Below are 17043 nucleotides of genomic sequence, written 5' to 3'. Positions count from 1 at the left end.
TAGTTGGCAGCCTGACAGCTTGGGAAGATATAGAAAAACTATGAAGAGTCTACACAAGAACTCAAAAATCACAGCAGTAAAAGATTATTCATTGTAGGGGCCAATATTTCCAACATTATCCAATAAATCTTGAGAGAATTTCTGTATTCCAGTCTACTCTAATGGTTGTTGTTGGTAATTATAATCATTATAATAACTGTACTCATACTTCTATGGTATTTTATGTTTTAAAGAGCATTCTTAATGGAGAGTGTGGGAAGAAAGGTAGGAAATAAGTATATACTAGGTGTCTGCTATGTGCCGGACACAATGCTAAGAACTTTAAAAATATTATCTCATTTGACCCTCACTACAATATTTGGAGGTATTATTATTCCTATTTTATAGTTGAAGAGACTGAGGAAGACAGAAGTAAGTGACTTACCCAGGGTCACTTAGCTAGGAAGCATCTGGGGTGAGATTTGAAACCATGTCTTCCTGACTCCAGAGCAAGGGTTTTATCTACTGTACCACCTAACTGTCTCACCAGTGGACCATAGCTGGACTGAAACCAAACAGAATATTTGTACATACAAATAACCCACCAGGAAGGCCAAGTTTGAGCATGTTCATAACAACTTGATGAGGACAGTAGTGAAGGTGTGACCAACCTCGTTTTATATAAAACAAGTCACTGAGACTCAGCAGCTAGGTGGCACAGTGTGTAGAGTGGTGAGTCAGAAAGACACATCTTCCTGAGTTCAAATCCAGCCTCAGACACTTATTAGCTGTGTGACCATTGGCAAGTCACTTAATCCTGTTTGCCTCATTTTCCCCATCTGTAAAATGAGCTAGAGAAGGAAACAGCAAACCACTCCAACATCTTTGCCAAGAAAATCCCCAGTGGGGTCATGAAGAGTTGGATACGACTAACAGCACTGAGAGTCAGGTGAAATGACTTGCCTATAATCCCATAGCTCGTAAGCACCAAATCAAGTGAAATTATATTTAGCACTCTACGATTAAGAGGGTTTCCATACATCACCAAAAGCTTACTTTCTAGATTTAGAGCTAGAAGGGACCTCAGAGACCATCTAATCCAACTCCCTCACTTTACAGATGAGAAAACTGAGCCCAAAGGGAGGATGTGGAGAGTTCAAGGTCATATTGAATCTATAGTATGTGCCAGGACTTTGATTTGAACCCAGATTTTCCGATCTCAAATCTAATTTTATTGTAATGGTGCTATCCTGCTTCTTCTAGTTAAAATCATCTGATATATTGGTCCCTAAAAATACAGATAACTATCCCCCTCAAAAAAAGGCTACCCCAGGACAAAAACATTTCCCAAGGGACCCAGATAGTTAAGTTGTTTTTGTTTTAACTTTTAGTTTTTTTTTTCTAATAAATATGTTATCTGCTTAGATTTATGAATTTCCTTCATTTTGCGAAGTATAAACACAGAAGGAAAATCCATTTAACTGTTTTTACTGATTCACCGGTATTTTACCCTGCAGTCAGACAAATACTGGAGAACATTATTCTCACCTGTATCCTGGTCAGACTCAAGCTAAAGTTCTTTCAGTCTTTCAGTTCTTGATTGTTACATTTTTGGAAGGACAGTAACAAGTTGGCAAATTTCCAGAGAAGGGAAACCAGGATGGCCAGCAGACTGGAATCTATGTAATTTGAGGATTAATCAAAGGACTGGGTATGTTTAACTTAAAGGAGGGAAGACTTATAAAGGGGGGGGGCTATAATCAATATTTAAAGGATTATCACATGGAAGAGAGGTTAGATTTTTTTTTTCTGCTTGACTCTAGAAGGTTGAATTAAGAGAAATGAGTTAAGAGAAGATTGCGCAGTATCTTTTAAGATCTGGAGAGGCAGATTTTGGCTTGAGGTAAGGGGAGGAAATGCCCTAACAATCAGAGCTGTGCAAAAATGAAATGATCTGCTTCTACATGTAGTAGGTTCCCCATCACTGGGAAGTCTTCAAGGGAAGATGAGAAGATCACTAGTCAGGTATGATTCCTTTTCACTTATAGAGAGGATTCCTGTTCTTGTAGATGTCAGATGTTTTCTGAAATCTTTTTTCCAACATACATTTCATATCTGGACAAGGAACATTTTGAAATGGACCATCTTGAAAGAGGCCAAGAACACAGAGTTTTACTTCCTGTCTTGCTATTGGCAGTGAAAATCCTGAATAAGAAATATACGAACCAAGGGAGTAGCCCTCCACTGCTGAAGTCAGCACTTGCCTTATAGTCCATAGCAATAACCACATCATGCAAGTGTCCAGAGACCTGGGCTGTCAAACCCCAGAAGACGTAACAACAAACAATGGCATAGAAACATTGCTAAAAATGCTAATGGGGAAAAAAAGGAAGCCAGCTGCTTGACCACATCATAATTACAAAAACCTTGTGCATTCAGTACTTCCATTCAGACTGGTTGGTGAAATTATATCTCATGTGGGAATTGAGAATTATTCGTATTGTAACACTCTCCTTTGTTTATCATCGCCTATTGAGAAACTTCTCTCACTTTCGACAAACCAATAAATCCCATTGATGCTGCTGAACCATGATTAGCTGCACTGAAAGGTTTGGCAGGAGGAGAAGTCACACTACCTCCTCTCTAGTCTGGTCCATACCTCCCTTCTCTGATTAGGCTAAAGTTTCCTTTATTCAGTGGAGCACTCAGCACTATGAGGTATCTGCATAAGCAACAAGAGCAAAGTTGTATTGGAGGAACTTTCTGATGATGCAGGCTCTCAGAGTATATAGATTCCCAGCTATGGCCCTGACTTAGAATCTCTCTCTCCACAAGTTTAGGTATTTGAGTTCTTGGGGTAGGGGTGAATCGGGATATATGTTATAAGGACTGGACTTGTGTGAAACCTGAATTGGAGTCTTTGCTTCAGCACTTAACTAGCCTTAGGATTGATTTAGAGTAAATGACAATCTTTCTTCACCTCACATGACTGAGGAAACTGATGTGCAGAAAGATTAAGTCATTGGAATTTATTAAGCACTTTACTATTTGTGAGTCCCTGCTCTAAATTTGGGGATGAAAAAGAAGCAAAAGCAATCTCCCCCTTTAAGAAGCCTGCATTCTAATTGAGGAGGCAACCTATAAAGAAGTAGGTGCAAACAAGGTTAGTACAGAGTAGATGGAAGGTGATTTCAAAGGTGAAAGCATTAGCAAGGGGAGATAAGTGGTAGGGGAAAGACAGGGAGGGTACACCAGGGAAGGATTTCTGCAGAAGCTGAAACTGGAGCTGATTCTTAACATAAGACAGGGAAACTAAGAGGTATAGGTGACAGGTGTGATCTAAGCATGGGGCACAGCCAGTGCAAATGTGTAGAAACGGGAAATGAAATGTCAAATGTGAGAAAAGCAAGTAGGCAAGTATTAAATTCAATTCTATAAACATTTAGTAAGCACTTACTATGTACCAGGCACTGTATTAAGTGCTGGGAATAGGAATAAGAAAAAAGACAGTCCCTACCCTCAAAGAGTTTACAATCTAATGGGGAAGATAATAACACAAAAGGAAGCTGAAAAGGGAGGAGGGGACCCAGCTAGGGGTACCCAGCTAGGGAGCATGATGTTCTTAGAATGGAATCCTAGCAGGTCAAAGACGGGAAATGGAGTTACCTGGAAAGTTGTGAGGCTTCTCTATAAGGAAGGCTTTAGGAAGAGTTTATCATTCTGCTCTTCAGCTCTTCAATCAGAGGGAAGAGGCATGGCTGGATCATAGATTTTGTGGAGAGAAATAAAGTAGGAAAAGTTATATTTACAAAGAGCTTTAAATTCCAAACAAAGGACTTTATATTTGATCCTAAAGGTAATAAGTATCAACTGGAGTTTAATGAGAAAGGGGCTGACATGAGCAGACCCAGAACCACAATTCTGATACTGTGTGACCTTAGGTAAGTCATTTACCTTCCTGAGGACTGTTTTCCCAACTGCCAATGGGAATGTTATACTAGATATCCTCTGTGATCCTATAGACTGCTCTATGGAAGGATCAGGGAGGTTTTTTCATAAAGCAGGTACTATTTGAGATGGGCCTTAGGGCATAGGTGTGATCCTAACCAGTAGAAATGTCATATAGACATTTTGGGAGGAGTAGAAGCCAGAATAAGAGGTAGAGGGATGAGTCCACAGAATCTAAAGGCCCAAAGCAAGCTCAAGACATTTGCAATGTTCAACGAAAGTATTTTTTTTAAATGGAATTGAGTACATCAGTCATCAAAAAGACCATGGTGAATTCCACTCAGCTAAACATCTGTCTTCTTGGCTTAGTGTAAAACCCCCCCCCAAAAAAACAAAAAAAAAACCCTATAGATGGTGAAATGGGTGGCAGTGGTTTGGACTGAAACATAAAACCAAGACTGAGATGTGGGTTATATAACCACTGTGAAAGTTTTTTAAACAAAATAATGACAAAATTAAGGTAACAGAATGACTACTTCTTTGACTTGCAAGGCCCATTGTACAAGTGTGTCCTTAACTTCTACTGTAATTCACTATATGATTCTCTTTTTTCTGTTATTAATATTTTTATTAAAATGAACAAATACAACATGTTAATCCACTCTTACCCCTTCCCTGAAGGCTGCTCTGACTCCACACTGCTGGAGATGTTCTCTCCCTCCTCAAGTTCTTCATAGTACTATGGTCATCCTTGATGAACTCAATGGCATTTTGTCTGTTGACATAGTTGTTTTATTTGTGGGCCATCTCCTCTTTTGGATTTATAGGTTTGGAGGTAGTGAAGTGTCATGGAGAAAGAGTACTGTAAATGATGTTGGGGGACTCTACCACTTACTTGCCCTGTGTAAATTATTTGCCTTCTTGGGGCCTCAGTTTCTTTATCTATAGATGGGCTTAATAATGAATTACCTATATTACAGGGCTGCTATGGAGCTCAAAGGAGATTTATATGAAAGGGCTTTGGAACCTTCAATCAGTATTTAAATATGAATTATTATTGGAGACAGGGATTGTGCTTTATTTGAGCAACAAATATTTATTAAGGAACTATTGTGTGCTGGGGATCCAAAGGTATTAGACTAGGTGCTGGGAATACAAAGCTTACATTCAATTGGAATATGTGCATGTAGATGTTTACCTTTGTATCCTGTCCTCCTGAACTTCCCTATTAAGAACAATGCCTTTTCATAGCTGAATTTTGTTGCTTAATCATTTCAATCTTCTTTGATTCTCTGTGACCCCATTCGGGGTTTTCTTGGCAAAGATACTAGAATGGTTTGTCATTTCCTTTTTTAGCTCATTTTACAGATGGGGAAATGGAGGCAAACAGGATTAAGTGACTTGCCCAGGGTTACACAGTTAGTCAGTGAGTCTGAGGCCAGATTTGAACTCAGGAAGATGAGTTTTCCTGACTCTAGGCCCACCACTTTCTCCACTGTGTTACCTAGCTGCCCCACATTTGTGAAATTGAAATGTCGACTGTTTATAGAAGATCTAAATTGCACTGTGGACTAAGAAAATTCTTATGAACTGAAGAAAGTTTGGATAAAACACTGGCAATTTGGGTCCTACTTTTTATTTCTTTGGGTTTAAAAAGAAAATATTTTATAGTCTTGGAATGATTTCAATGTCATTGCCACTGGGCACCAAGCCTTCACAATCCAGGAAACAGATTTTTAAAGGTGAGTTGGCTTCTCTGAATGTTGGGTCATATACAAACAGTGTCATTTTCAGTTGGTGCTGGTCAAGGCACTGTAAATAAAGTTGACAAAGTACTGAATCCTGGAATCCTGGAAACTTTTCCAAATTGGAATAAATGCAGCCCTTAATTCATCAATCACTCCTAAGCCTGCTTTATCAGTGACCACTAGAAAGATATTTATGTTTTATTTGCATGATTCCTCTTCAATAGTCCTGAAAAGAAAAAAAAAAGTAAGATGAACAGCAGATAGCTTTTGAGAAAGACTTTGAAAATATCATCTCCCCAGACACTCAGACTGATTTATTAGATTGATCAGCAGGAGAAACAAAAAAATACACCAATACACAAAACAACCCCAGTTCCTCTCCTTGATTGTCTATTCAATAATGTCAGAAAGGAAGATATTGGGGACCTATATCAGTATCGTTGCAGTGTCAGAAGAGAGAAGAGAACCTACATCAGGCAGCTAAGTGGCACAGCGAATAGAGAACTGGCCCTGGAGTCAAGTAGACATGAGTTCATTTCTAGCTTCAGACACTTCTGAGTGACTCAGGGCAAGTTACTTAACCTTTGTCTGCCTTAGTTTCCTTGAATGTGACATGAAGATAATGCCAGCGACTACCTTGTAGTGTTCTTGTGAAGGACAAGTGAAAGAATATTTTTTAAAGAGCTTGACACATAGGTGTTATATAAACTAATTCCGTTCCCTTTCCCTAACATGAGAGATACTCATGTATGATAGAAACAGAAGTATATGGATATAAATGGTTGCTCCTCAGTATAACAACAAATAATAGGTCTTACACTAAGTGTGAAAAGTCTTTGAAAGCCATTTTATAAAGTACAATGACCACCATTCAAGTCTGTTCCAATAGAATGAGGGCTTTTGCTGAATTCTGGATTCTGTTTGAAAGCACTGAGTTAGCCAGAATCAGGGAATTTCAATGAGTATTGAGTCAAGTGAGAAATCATTCTTCAAACTCCTGAGGAAGACCCTGGGGATAGGGAGAGGAGAGGCCTCAGCTCCAGCCTTGGCATACATATTTTCCCCACCCTCCATCCCTTTGGCCAGAGGAAGAACTTGCAAATTTCTCTGAACATCCAGAGAAGTTTAGACTTCCCTTCTGCTCATTTATAGCCCTTCTCCAAGGACAGCAGTGGTTGGCAGCAATGCATGTATTGGGAGCCAAGGACAGACAAGGCCCATATTTCTCATGCTTAAGGGGAACTTGTTGAGTATCCCATAAATCAGAGAAAAGAATTTTAAGCAAATGAGAACTTACAGTTACTCCTTATAACATTCACTCTCTGTGTTTGAGCCCACTTTCCCTTGGTATCTGTATGAATATATCACAGTCTACACAAGAGTATATCACACTTTTGGTGGGATGTTTTATAGCAACTACAGAACTACACTTTAGGAAGATCTTTTTGATAGTTGAAGGAAGATGGAGTGGGAGACAGAGAGGCAGAGAAACCAACATTTGGAATGTTGTAATAGCCTGTTGGTTCTTACTATATCATCCCTCTATTCAATAAATTCCAGTGGCTTTCTATTACCTTCAGGTTCAAATTAAAAATCTTTTATTTGGCTTTTAAAGCCCTTCATAACCTATCCCTCTTCTTCCTTTCCAGTGTTCTTACATGTCACTTCCCTCCATGTCCTCTGTAATCCAAAGATACTGAACTCCACCCAGCACTACATTTCCTGACTTTGAGCATTTTCATTGTCTGTCCTCCATGCCTGGATTTCCCTGTAACACCTGGCTTCTCTGGCTTCTTTCAAATATCAGCAAAAGTCCCACCTTCTCCAAGAAGGCTTCCCTAGTCTTCCTTCATGTTCATGCCTTCTCTTGGAAATTACCCATTTATCTTGTCTAGACATTATTTATACCTACATAGTAATTTGCATATTGTCTCTCCCATTAGAATGGAAGCTTCTTGAGAGCAGAAATTTTTTGTTTGTTTATTTTGTTATGTTTTTGTCTCTCCTGTCCTTGGCACAGTGCCTGGCATATGGTAGGTACTTAATAAATTCAAATATAATCATTGACATGTGTGGACGAAAATGATTTTCACTTATTTGAGAGTAGTAGTTCAGCAATTGAAGAGTTAGTCTTTGCTGTGAGGGAATTTATAGTTGCCCTAACATTATGTCCTCGTGGACCTAAGTTTAAAGCCAAGTCAACATTTAATTGATATCTGATTAACAGTCTACTGAATATTATTCCCTGTGTTTACTTTTTGGATTGTCACTTAGGACAGACAGAATTCACTCTGCCTGGCTGTATCTTTGTTTAATGTCACAGAATTTCTTTTTGGTCCACCCTTCACGAAGCAGAGAACACCTCCAAAAGATTCCATTACAGTGAATGTTCTGTTCTTGTGAAGACAATTGTAAGAAGTATACAGAGATAAGGAAGTATAGGTTCAGTGGCTATCAGAGCGAAATGCCTCTTACCATTAATATGATAAACTGGGAGGAAATAAATGGACTTTAATTTCCCATTGACCTAATTTGATTGTTGTCACCTTCTCATACAGTTCAATCAAGCTGGAAGAATGCCAAGGTATATACACTGTTTATTCTGGAGTACACTGATATGATGTTAGATCTACAAACAAAAAAAGGCAAGCCCAGAGTAAAACAAAGCAAAACAAAACAAAACAAATGCCCTGCTCCATTGAGATCCAGGAGCTAACCAAGACTTGAGTGTGGGTAAGAACAACCACTGCCTACTAGAAGGGGCAGAATACAAAGCCCAAACTCAGTGGCATTCTTTATGTCTTATAAAAGTTTAGTAACCATTGTTACCCTAAGTTAAATTCTAACATGGAGTTCATTTTTAAGATTAAAAAAAAGTAAAATGAAGTAAGTCCTCCAAAAACCCTTTCCATTGCACTAGATGTGGATTTCAGTTCAGCCAGGCTGATAGTGAGGCATGTCTTGTCCAAACACATGACAGTCAAAGCAACATTGACAACCTCAAATAGTCTCTTCCTTCCAGAACACGCCTGTATCTTCTACTCATGACAAGAGTGAGAACACACCAACAGTGTTTGGTCTTGAATGAAACACCAGGGCCAAGCTGGGAAGGGAACTCATTAAAATACAAATAAAATGAATTAGAAGGGTAGAGTTGGGGAAGGCCTTAGAGGTCCTAACTACTAATTACTCTTCTTTTACCTTTCTCTACCCTAACCCCACAGGGATCAGACTCATACAGATCAATGTGTAGTGATGTCTCCACAAAGTACAAAAATACCCACAGAAGAGTTATCCCCAAGAATAGCAACAACAACAAACCCAAAACAACGTCTTCTTTTCTTGCTTCCACTTCTTTAAGAAAAGCATTTCTTGCTATTCAAAGCCCCTATGTCCACTGTCTCCACACAGTGCCACCCACTGGCAGACAGTGCTTACAGGTCTGAATAGATTGGTATACTTGAACTCTGGGGACAGCTGGGGGTATTGTGCATTTTGCAATGTCCGACATTGTGAGGCATGATAATGGCACAGTGTTTCAGGGAGGGTAGTGCTGGTTGTTTCCTTGCCACTGTCCAAAATTAAGACTGAAAGTCCCAGCCTAAGGTGTCTATTGAGTTCACTAGCATTGTTCTGGAAGCAGGGCTGTAAGGAATTCAGAGGAGTGTCATTGTGGAGGCAGGTGGTGCTGTGAAAAGTATTTGTAAGTTCTGCTGTTTTCTTGCTGTCAAGTTTGGGGAAGGAAAGAAACTTGAGATTGCTCACAGCAGTGATAGGAGGGAGACAAACTTTGGAAGACAGTGATATATTTTCACAGACACCTAAATGTGGTAAAATGATAAAGCCATTTGGTTTGTGAAGAAGCTTGAAAACCAAGGAAGTCTCTTCCAGGGATGCCAAGACTTCCTGGTCCTGCAAGACAGACCAAGAGCCTCCTTTGGTCAATTCATTGTCTAAGATCAGGGCCACAATAGGCCCAATTGTACCAGCAAGAATGCTTCTCAGTTACCTTTCTTCTTATCAATAGTGTTAAATTCCAAGTCATCAATTGGGTCCTTTTCACATTGCAAGTCACTGGGGTTGAAGTCTGTCTTTGTATGGGGTGGGCTGAGAACCTTCTATTTTATGGCACTACTGCTAACAGTTTGAGGTGAGAATATTGTTATTCAGTAAGTTGGCCTGGATGGGGTTAATGAGATGTGGCATCATGGTCTGGCAGTGTGTTGGAGAAACCCATTTTGCTGTCACCCTCTGGGTCACTCTTGGAATTGACTTTGACTTTTGCTTCTTCAGCCTTTCCCTCAGGTTCCCATCCGAGCTTCCTGGATTTTTATAATGTTTTCTATCCACTATATTATTTTATGTTGTTTGTTCCTTTGTTGTTGTTTTTTTTTTTCCCCAAGAAAAGCCCTGTTGTATTTCCCTGACAGCTTATAAACAATCAAGAAAATTCATGGAGAATCCAATGGGCAGATTAACGTGAGCTGACAGTTTGAATTTGTCTCTTGTCTTAAATGGGACATCATCAAGCTAACTGAAAGTCCCACGAAAATCTGAACCCAATTTCTTAGAAGTCATTTAGAATTTGAACACCTCTGCGGTCACTGAGACTGGAAAGGTATGAGTGCCAGCCAGCAGCCATCTAGGCAGGATCCCAGTAGCATTTACAGTTTAGGGAAAGTGAGTTGTGCGGACACTGACTCTGCCCTCTTACTACTTTTGGATGTCATTACTCTTTCACTTGGTTTTGAAACTATTGGTGGAGTTTGAAGAGTTCTGCTCAAATGCAATACCATCATCCTTACCAAGCAGACATAGACCATTACCACCTATTCAGACAACCAGTCTGGTGTGTTGGTATTCAGGTTTAAGAGAATCAGAAAACAATGATGAAAGATAACAACCCTCTTGGCAAGTTTGAGCTCACAAGAATCCCCCCTGCCCCCAAGGATGTTACTCAGATTGAAGTAACATTTGATGTGGATGCAAATGACATCTTCAGGGTGTCTGCTGTGAATCACAGCACTGTCAAGGAGAATAAGATTACCATCACCAAGAACAAAGGTCAACTGAGCAAAGAAGACATTGGGTGCATGTTTTAGGAAGTTGAGAAATACAAGACTGAAGATAAGAAGCAGAGAAAGTCTTCCAAGATTCCAAGCAGAGGTGTCTTCGAAGACCTCACTTGAATTTTATGGTTTCAACATGAAAGCTATAATAGAGGATGAGAAATTCCAAGGCAAAATTAGAGATGAAGACAAACAGAAGATCCCTGACAAATGTAATGAAATAATCAACTGCTGACTGGATAAGAACCAGACTGCTGAGAAAGAAGAATATGAGCATCAGCAGAAAGAACTGGAGAAGGTCTGCAACTCCATCCTTACTGAATTGTACCAGAGCACAAAGGTCCTACTAGGAGACATGCCTGACACATGGAGGTTCCCAGGGAATAGAACAACCCCATCTGGAGCTTCTTCTTCTGGACCCAGCATTGAAGAAGTTAAACTAAAAACACAAGAAGAAAGATCATTACACATAGTTTCCTGAAAATTGAAGGACTCAAATTTTATCCAAGACAGTGTCAATTTGCAAGTAACATTTAAGCTGCTGTGTAAATCTATGCATTCTGAATAGAATGGGTTCAGAGGGAGACAGTTCAACAACATTGCACTGTGCCACATAGCTTCCTTTTGGAGCTGGTGTATACATCCAGATCCAAGGTTTAATAGATTCTTCAAATACAAATGAATGTTTCACAGGATATTAGAATGCCATCCTTTTAGATTGTTACACTTTTTTTTTGAAAGGCAGGAATGTTTATTCCATTCTCCAATCTCGATGGAGAAGTATTTTTGTTTATTTTTGTTTTGTTTTCAGATTGGACCTGTGATTTCATTGTTATAGATACTATCCGGTGAGCAAATTCCCTATACCAAAACCATTTAGTGCTTGTTCTGCAATTTATAACCTCAGGGAGCTACCTGGGGGACTGAGACATTAAGTAAGGATCAACATAGCCAGTATGTGTCAAAGATAGGACTTGAACCCAGATCTTCATGACTCTGAATTGGATTGTCTATCCATTATGCTTTATATCTTTCATTGTATAGATGAGAACTTAAAATTTAAGGCCAAAGGTCAAAACTTCTTATCTTCCAAATGATGAAGCATAAAGTTGAAAGAGATATAGTACAATAGATAAAGGGTAGTCTTCCCAATGTACAGATTCGATTATATCACACCTTTGGTCAAAATTGTCAGCAGTCATTTATTGTTTACAGGGTAGTATAATAGCAAGAGTGCTAGACTTTGAATCAGGAGAGACCTGGGTTTAATTTCTCATCTGTAAAATGTGGTTGTAATATTCATGATATCTACCTGGCAAGGTTGCTATGGGGATCAACTTAAATAAAATGTACATGTATAATGAAGGGTTACCAACAGCTAGCCCCTTCCCCATGTCTTTAGTGGCTCAATCACATTCTATGGACTATCAAACCTTTGTCCTGGCACCTCCTAGGATGTCTTGTACTCAAGATTTGTCACTTTCATACAACACAGCAAAACTTGGGGTTGGGTTGGGGAGGGCCAAGAAAATTTTAATTCTGCTCTCTGACTCTCTCTTCCATTCTCATGTATAGTGTATAATAACATGTAAAATGTAGCACAATGTAGCACTTGCTCTCTCTCTCTCTTTCTCTCTCTCACACACACACACACACACACACACACACACACACACACACACACACACACATAAAGCTTGAAGTATTACAACACGCTGGCAGAAATGGCCATTATTCATAGAAGGCAACTACAGCAAGAACATGGCTGGATGAGTTTGAGTCTCCACCTTTGACTTCTTTTTCTGATTTGCATTTCTTACCCTCACTATAGTTGTCTGAACAGAGATCTTAAGATATATATTTCCAGCCATGGAGGCAAACTTGTGAGTATGAGAATTCCTCAGATGCCATCTGTACTACAGCACAGCTACTACCACACTTTGTGGAGAAAATGGCCAATGGCAAGAAGAGTAACCCAAGCACTGCTCTGGCTTGCCAGAGGATGTGGAACTAGATGGAATTGTCTGTCCAGTATAGACTCATTTAGATCCTACGTGGAGGTGGAATGACGAATTATTCACACATACACATAGACATACACCTGCAAATCTCATGTTTTGCTATTTTAAGCATCAACTTCCTAGTAGAGTGTAAGTGGAGATACATTACTGATCTGTGTTTGTGTGTCTTTTGCATGTTGGAAATAAATGACTATTTTATACCTGATTTCTATTGTACATTAAATACTTTCTACTTGATTATGAAAGATGCTAGACATGAGAAAATGTAAATTTTAAGTAATTTCCCCCAGAACTCTGGTAAAAACCAAGAAATTTCAGGAAAAAAGAGCCTAATTCATCTGTATAGGACTCAGGGTGCATACATGAGTTAAGTGCTGAAAGTCCCTTCAGAGAGAGATCAGGAAGGCCCTAGATCCTCCGAGCCAAGCGGCTATTCTATATTCTGAGACCTGGGGACTAGAAAACTTAAAGTGCTTTATAAACAGCCATTATAGAATAAAATAAAGCTCCATAGCCTGATATTCAAGTCCCTCCACAATCTGGTTACAGTCTAACTTTTCCTGTTTCCCTCATCTTCTGATGTCCTCCCTCCCAAAACACCTTTTATTTAACAGCTTTGGCTTTTAACATTTATTTGTGGTACAACCGATACAGTGTTGGGCCTGGAGTCAGGAAGATCTGAGTTCAAAACTAGCCTCAGACACTTTCTAGCTGTGTGACTCTGGGCAAGTCACTAACCTGTTTGCCTCAGTTTCTCATATCTAAAATGGAGATAGTGATAACACCTATCTCTTAAAGTTGTTGTGACGATCAAATGAGATAATAATTGTAAAGCACTTGGCACAGTACTCAGTACACAGTACTATATAAGTGTTGACCGTTATTATTATTATCATTATTTATTCTGTACATAATCATGCATACAAATACAATGCATTACATATGTACACATGTTATAAGTGTGTACATAATACATACACGTGCATTGTGTATGGTATGTTGTATATCTATATGTATATATCATGTATATGTCATGCCCTATATACATATATTTTATATATATATACATATATATACATATATATATATATATACATATATATATATATATATATATATATATGCTTTGAACTGGAAAAGAGATCTAATCCAACTCTCTCATGTTCCACATAATGAAGTTATTATGAAGATTAATAGTTAGCAGGACTGATCCTCAGACTCCAGAACTATCATTCTTTTCATCATGCCACTGATTCCAGTCTGTAAAAAGACAATAGGTATAAAGCTGGAAAGGACCTTGGAGATCACCTAGCCTAATTTCCTCATTATATGGATAAGTAACTAAACTCAAAGAGGTTAAGGATTGGAATCTAGTTCCTCTGACTCTAACTGTAGAAGTCTTTCTTCTGCTCTCCCAGGGCCATTAGTCATTATTTGAAAAAAAAAAATTAAGTTACTTTCTCCCCTTAATACCAAGCAGTAGTTTAAGAGAGAGCAAGACAGACACATGGGCTACAGCATGTACAGTGGCTTCAGGAACATCTGATCACGAGGGACGCAGAGATGCACACTTTGCTCTGTGTTCTTCCTGGATGGGGGCCAATGATGACTTTGGGCCACTTGGGATGTTTTCCTTTCACAGTATAATCACTAAGTCAACACCTGCAATGACATAAGCCCATGACTCACCTGCCTGAATGGAAGGTCTCTTTAGGCTCAACTGCTGTGGGTAGAGTACATCTGTGCCATCCCCATAAATGAGCCCTTCTCGCCTCAGTCAGCGCCACTACTGTTTAAAATGCAGGGCCCTCCTAAGAGGGTGAGGCCCGGCAGCTGGGCAGCAGCTTGGGTGAGTCATTTTAAAAAGCCCCTCTCACAGCTGGAGAGAAAATAGCGCTGGCACTACTGGTATCCATTATGAAATCTGAAAAGTCCTTCTCTGGGCAGGAGGAAGAAAAAGTTCACCCAGCTGTCAAGTATTTGAAATGTAAAAATCCCAGGCCCAAGGGGGGAGGGGGAGAGAAGACAGAGGCCACGTCAGAGGAAATTAAGCCTCCTCTGAGGCTTGAGGAAACCGTGGGCCGATGAGTTCACTTTCAGAAATCAATAAGGCTTTCAGAAGCAGGGGGAGAGCAAACAGTTCCGGGGAGGGGAAAAAAACAGGAGCTTGGGAGGGTCTGAGAACTGAAATGCTCCTACCAGCTACCCAGTCAGCCCACAGGACAGCAAGACTCTCCAGGCCTTTGGTTTTCTCCCAAGACTGCACTCTAGAATTACAGTATTGATCTACAAGGATAAAAAGGGGAGGAGGAAATGGTGCTTCCTGACTGTCCAGGCTGTACTTCATTTGTTCTTTTCTTTTAAAGGATAAAACAAAAAAGGGAATAGATTGGTCAACTCCCAGGAAATAAAGAAATGAAACATAACTGAGAGCTATGGATATATAGATATATGCAGTTCTAGATAAGAGATTCTTAACATCATGTGTATCAGGGATCCCTTTGACTGTCTGGTGAAGCCTATGGGCCCCTTTTCAGAACAATTTTTTTTTAATGTAGAAAATACACAGGATATTAATTATATTGAAAAACAGCTCATAATACATGTACACATCTGTATGTATACATATTTATGTTCACACATATAAAATATGTATATATATGGATATATATGTGGAGAGAGAGAGATAGAGGAGAGAGAGAGAGAGAGAGAGAGAGAGAGAGAGCATGGATCCCAGTTAAGAATTGGTGCTATAGATGTAGTAAGATAAAGATATAAATAAAGGAATAAAGGAGAAAGAGTGAAATTTTCTGTAATTTACCAGATGATGGGAAAATCACTCAATGACCCCCAGACACACTTTTTTTGTCTCCAAAATGAGAAATTTGGTTGTCTCTGGTCTCTATTAGCTCTAAATCAGAATCATATCTCAAAATTAGATATGAGGTGTGTTCTAACATATATATATGTATATATATGTGTATATATATACACATATATATGTGTATATATATATATATACACATATATATGTACCCAAGTAAAAATATCCTTTAGGATTTCAGCAGCAAAGTGTCCTCCAGCCTGTGCTGGAAGATGTCAAGTGAGGTCAAAGCTACCATATTCCATGTTAGGGTAATTTTAACTGTTAGGATTAAATTAAGTTATACTTTATTGATCTGACCCTCACCCACTAGGGTCAAACAAAACAAAACTAACCCTTCTTCCATATGGCAGCCCTTGATTTACCTGATGGTAATGGTTATGCCCTATTAAGTTTACACTAAAAATTACTAGTTCTTTAAACCACTACTCACATGCCAGAGTCCTCAGTCATTTCACCACCCTTGTCCACTCTTCTCTAAACTTGTTGCATTAGCATTAAACTGAGCAAGTAGCAGGAATCTTATGAATTTTCTATCTCAACAGACAAGTGTTGGAAGAAGGCAGATGGGACAGGAAGATCCAGTCCTTATCTCCCAGCAAAATACCACTTTTCTCTGAAAAGTTCCCCTGGCCTGACTATTGCCAGGAAATCATTTTAAATCTAATCTTGATGTTAAGTGCATCTTTAAGCTTAAATAGAATTAGCATATGGAAACTGTATGTGAAAGACCACTGAAAAGGCCTAAATTTAATCAAAGATGAAATCTTAATTTACATTTTTCTGAGTGGCTTGAGAAAATCTTGAGGTTCAATATATGATATATATGTCCATAATATATATTCTCATGTATATCTGTTTCTATAAATTCTCAGATCTTTCCTATCCCTTCACCTCCCCTTCCTTCTGTTTCCCCTCCTCTTTCTCTTCTCTCCTGTCATGCCCTATCCTGTCCTCTCCTTCTCTAAGAGAGACAGAGACATATAGACAGAGAGACAGACAGAGACAGAGAAAGACAGAAACAGAGAGACAATGAGAAAGATAAATGAGGAAGAGGTGGAGGAGGGAGAGACAAAAAGACAGAGAAAGGGGAAGGGTGTGGAAGGTGTAATGGCTTGGTTGCTACCTTCCAATATGTATTTTTATAATTTAAATAGATCTAACAGACTTTTCTATAATTTGGCACTCCTGATTCCACTAAACTAGTAAACACTTTCCCCAGAATATCTTTCTAAACTTTTTTTTTTTAAGTTGAGGTGTGGTGTAATGGAAAGAGCAGTGAATTTGGGATCAAGACAACTAGGATCCTATGATGTAATCACTTCAAAAGCTCCTCCTGAGTCAAAGAATCATTGTCTTTATGGACTACCCTGTGTGACCTTGAGTAAGCAATT

At 39.1% G+C, this 17043-nt stretch overlaps 1 long non-coding RNA gene and 1 pseudogene across 1 annotated transcript; both read right to left on the bottom strand.

The window, feature by feature from the left end:
• Positions 1 to 5411: 5411 nt before the first annotated feature.
• Positions 5412 to 14724, bottom strand: LOC114026684. The gene is made up of 3 exons (XR_003567141.1): positions 14455 to 14724; positions 8151 to 8304; positions 5412 to 5901 (listed from the first exon to the last, which is right to left on the bottom strand). It is a non-coding gene; the product is annotated as an uncharacterized LOC114026684 (long non-coding RNA).
• Positions 8326 to 10253, bottom strand: LOC114026683 (annotated as a pseudogene).
• Positions 14725 to 17043: the final 2319 nt, after the last annotated feature.

This window comes from Vombatus ursinus, unplaced genomic scaffold, assembly GCF_900497805.2.
Source record: "Vombatus ursinus unplaced genomic scaffold, bare-nosed wombat genome assembly UNPS02014841.1, whole genome shotgun sequence".
Lineage (NCBI taxonomy): Eukaryota > Metazoa > Chordata > Mammalia > Diprotodontia > Vombatidae > Vombatus > Vombatus ursinus.
This window is presented reverse-complemented; position numbering and strand designations above follow the sequence as displayed.